Below are 5,225 nucleotides of genomic sequence, written 5' to 3' on the forward strand. Positions count from 1 at the left end.
CTAGCAATGTCGCAACAATGGTCTTGAGCAAAGGAGATAACTCTGGAAGCACTAGTGTCACCAAATCCATCAGTTCATTCCTCAACAGCACAATTTGTTAAGAATTAATTACTCAACTTTTGCCTTTGGTGAATGTTTCAAAACTCGATGAAGGTGTACGCAATGGTGCAAATGAACTACTAGAGTTTTTCCGACATTGTATGTATTTAAGAGATTTGGTACATCGGGCAGTGCTCAGCAACGCAATGCTACATTTTGAGTATTTACATCATTTGCTCACTTGTTATTTGTTTTTTCAAGCTCTGCAATGTATTTTGGCCTCTGGCACCCAATAAGGGTAAAAGTTCAATAACCTTTGCCAAAAGGTCAATATTTAACCATTTTCTTAGAATCCTATAAGAAAGGTTCAAATCCTTTTAAAAGGAAATTCTACATGATTGTTTTAGCCAACACATATGTTGTTTCCTTTTAGGTTGACCCCACAAATCCTCAAGGAGCTTGAAAATTATTGTAGCTAATTTAGGGAGTAATATGGTCTTCTTTTGTCCCTTCAAACTCCTATGAGATGGGTTGTCACCTGAAATACTCTAATACTCAAGTCAGTAAAGTGTGGTTCGAGAGAAAAAGGAATTAGAAAATGAAATATATTTAGTATTACTACTTGTGCTCCCTGCTTGCAACCAAATGCAACATGATTTTCTGCTCTTCGTAATTTTTATTTTTTATACAATGTCAAAATTGGTTGTTTGATTCGGGCATGTATTGTTAGTAAATATTTATTTTATAATTTAAAATTTATAAAAAAATATATTACTTATATTAATTCTATTTTTATAAAATAAAATATTTATTTTAAAATCTGTTACGTAAAATTATATTTTCTAATATTTTGTTACTTTTGTTTTGATATCGTAAGTTGGTTTTCAAATATATATATATATATATATATATATATTTCCTCCTTTCTAGAAAATACACATAAGCAGAATGAACAATTTGTTTTCTTTCTCTCTAAATTTTGTCTTTTCTTTTTTTATAAAATAAATTATTTATGAGAATAAGAACATTGGTGTGTTCAGAAGATTCAAGGATCATTTCGCTGCACACAATTGGAACCAACGGATTGTTGTAGGGAGTGGAGTGAAATAAGATTTTCCTACCAGTATGGGTGTTTTCTCTCTAAGGATAGCAATTGTGCGCTTCAACCCAAGCTATTAAATTTTTTTTCCTTGAATTATTTTTCTTTATGCTTATTGTATGATATAATGCAAATTTGATTCATGTTCTGAAGTTATCTTGCTTCTGTTGTTTTGTTATTTAGTTTGAGACTTTATATTTTCTTCTCATTTATTTTTTTTTCTAACCGTCTTAGAGAGAAAATTCTACTTTCTTTTGGCATAGTCTTTTTTGTAATAGCATTCTAATCAAAAATGTTTGTCATGGATATGATCAAGTCCATTTCTAATTAGTATGAAAAATTTACATGTGAAAACGCAATGCATTATGCTCCATTAAAAATGTTTTTATTATATTATTTCATTTCCTTAAATTTTAAATTAGTGGGAGATTGTTGGAAAATATTTTCTTATAATTTGAAATTTAAAATTAAAATATATTTTATTTATCAATTATGTTTTTTAAAGATAAAATACTTTTAGAATTAGTTTCCTTGAAAAAGTAAAAGTATCTCACTACTTTTGTTCCTGTGTTAGGAAGCTATCTTTAAAATTAGGAAGTTTGTTGTTTGATTTTTAATTTCTATTGTTTAATGTTATTGTTATTGTTGCAAATGTTTTGTTGCAACACGTTGATAACTGGTTGTCTCTATATATGTAGCTCATTGCTAAAAAAAATAAACATGTGAAAATACAACACACAAAGCAATAAAATGAACACTTGGATGAAGCTTTATATTTTGCATGTCGTATTTTTAATATGATACCTTATAAAATTTTTGAAAAAACCCCTTATGAGCTATGGAGAAAAAGATAACCAAATCTGAAATATCCTAAAGTGTGGGGGTGTCTAGCAAAGGTTAACATCCCTATTAATAAGAAAAGGAAAATTGGACCAAAATTATTGATTATGGTTTTTTTTATATTCTTTGCATAGTACTACTTATAAATTCTTGGTTGTTAATTGAGAAGTGTCCAAAATTTCTAATGATACTATTGTGGAATTTAAAGATGCCACTTTTTTGAAAATGTTTTTTCTTTGAAAAATATATTGTCTAAATCTGTTTGTGAAACTTCTTGTTCTAATTTATCATCTTGTAGTAATGCTAATAAGGACATTATTTTTGAACCTAAGAGGAGTAAAAGATCTAAAAAAATTACGGATTTTGGTTCTGAATTTTGCTCTTTTCTACTTGAAGATGATCCTAAAACTTGTGGTGAGGCCATGAAGTCATTGGAAAGAAGCTATTAATGATGAAATGAGTTCTCTTAAAACTAATAAAAATTGGATTTTTAATTCTGATGAAACAAAATCAACAACTGGTTATGTCTTTACTTTAGCTGGTGATACAATATCATGAAAATTTGCTAAACAAACTATTATTTCATGTTTTACCATGGAAGCAGAAATTATTGTTTTAGATACTACTACTAGTGAGGCTGAGTTTCTTAAAATTTTGTTATGTGATTTGCCATTGTTGAATAAGCCTATATCTCCAATTCCGATGCATTGTGATAGTTAAGTTGCTATATATAAAGTTACTAGCAAAAATTTTAATGAAAAAAGAAGATACTTACGAGTGAGACATAAGTCTATCAAAAATTTAATTTCTTATGGTGTCATTTCTCTTGACTTTGTCAGGTCAGAAAATAATATTGCGGATCCGCTTACAAAAGGATTTACGCACCAACAAGTATTTGAGTCATCGAGGGGAATGAGATTAGAGCCCATTATTTAGTTACAACAATGGACACCCGTCTCCATTTGATTGGTGATCCCATGAATGGAGTTCAACGGATAACAACGAAATTGCTTGTTGACTAAAGTACACCAAAATAAAATTTTGCAGAGTTGTTTCGTTTCTCATTTCTATGACAAGGTGTATTATAAATTGTGGTAATATTTAAGGTTGAGGTATTTATATATGTGTGTTTTTTGGTTAAAAAAATACCTCTTAATAAATCCGATGACAATTATTGTAGGGGTGGGGTTACAAATTACTCTTTGAGGATTCACCTAGTGAGTGTGGTGGTGGGGCCGCCACTGTGAGATATGGGTTGATCTCTAAGTGACACTTATGAAACAAGATACATGTGCAAAGCCGTGTAACAAGCTATCACTGATTAGAAACTAAATGAACGCCAATATTGTAGGGGTTGTGTACTAAAGTCCGGTTAAAGGTGTAGTTTAAGACAATTAAGTCAGTACATTTTTCTCGGGTGGAAGTTCATAAACACTAGGTATAAGGTTCAAACTCAGAAAGTTCCTTATACCGAAATACAATATCACATGCTCTTTCTTTTACGTTTCTATACAAATTATTTTAAAAAAAAACATTTTAAAATTTTAAATTATGTGGGGGAATCTTAGTAAATATTTTTTTTATAATTTAAAATTTATAAAAATATAGTACTCATATTAATTCTGTTTTTATAAAATAAACTAATTGTTGTAGATTATGTTACTGTAAGTTGGTTTTCAACAGTTAGATTTTTGTTGAAGGGGTCTATGCCTATATATATATATATATATATATATATATATATATATATATATCTTTTTTTCTCCTCTTTAGAAAATACACACAAGCAGAATAAATAATTTGCTTTCTTTCTCTCTAAATTTTGTATTTTCCTTTCTTATAAAAAAATTATTTTTGAGAACGAGAATCATTTCGCTACACATGATCGGAACTAACAGGTTGTTGTATATTGGGAGAGGAGCACAATCAGATCTTCCTACCAGTGCAATGGGGGTGTTTTCTTTCTAAGGATAGCGTTTGCACGCTTCAACCCAAACTATTAAAAATTCTCCCTTGAATTATTTTTTTTATGCTTATTGTATGATACAGTATATTGTTGATTCATGTTCTGAAGTTATTTTGCTACTGTTGTTTTGTTATTTAGTTTAAGACTTTGCATTTTCTTCTCATTTATTTCTTTTATTTTATTTTAATTTTTCTAAAATGTATGGCCAAGGTGTAAAAGTAGGTTCAGTTGGGCCAACCCGAATTCCTTATGAATTGCATTTGGTTATTGCTTTGTGCACCCAACACAATTGCTAGTACACCCAGCAAAACAACAAAATTCCATTTTCGCCATTCCACAAAGCTAATACTGATTGGTAAATCCGTAAGCCCAATACAGACTAGCCAATTTTTAAGCCTCATACGGATTGGCCCAATTCATATAAGGTTGACGGATTGGCCAATCCGAAATGATTTTTTTAAAATTTATATATGTAAACAAATTAATTATTATATCAAATTAATTGTCACAAAATTTATTATCCAAATTTACATATGCATTAAATATGCATTAGTAATTTTATTGTTATATACAGTAATATTAATTATTTTATAACATAATTGACCTATTAGTTTAGTTGATTAGAATATCGTGCTAATAATTGACCTATCAGCTTTACAAAAGGGCAAAAATGAAATTTTATTGTTTTGTTGGGTGTACCGCAATTGTGCTAGGTGCACAAAGCAATGCCCATTACAATTTTTTTAGCCTAGCTTAGTCCATTGGCCTAGCCAAATCGGCATTATTTTTAAACCTAAATCTATACAAATTTAAAATAAAATAATAAATAATATTCTTAGCAAATAGGTCAAGTTGTTTTGTAGCCAACATTTTATGGGCTCGACTTGGCCATCAAATTGGTCAAATCGCCCAAATTTTTTCAAACCTGAATGTTAAGAATCTAACCTGGCTTTATCTACCATATGGTTGTGCTAATTTTACCATCTCTAAAATTTTGTGAATTTTATTTGATATTCCACTTTTTTTTTATTGTACCATACAAATATTTGTTCTAAAGTTCATTGGGTCTCAGTAAAAAAATGTTTCATTGGGGATAGGGGATTGTTATTAGCCTCAACCACGTTTTCTATTGGCTTCTATCAAGGGGTTGTCACCTTCTTCTTTTTTTCTTTCAAAAATCCTTTTTCACAGAAACATGGTTGTGTTGTACAATTGTACAACAAAATCATGTTTCTATTGTTTAGTGAGGGGATGTAAAAAAAAACAACGTAAACACTATTA

The sequence above is a fragment of the Glycine max genome, chromosome 9 (assembly GCF_000004515.6).
Source record: "Glycine max cultivar Williams 82 chromosome 9, Glycine_max_v4.0, whole genome shotgun sequence".
Classification (NCBI taxonomy): domain Eukaryota; kingdom Viridiplantae; phylum Streptophyta; class Magnoliopsida; order Fabales; family Fabaceae; genus Glycine; species Glycine max.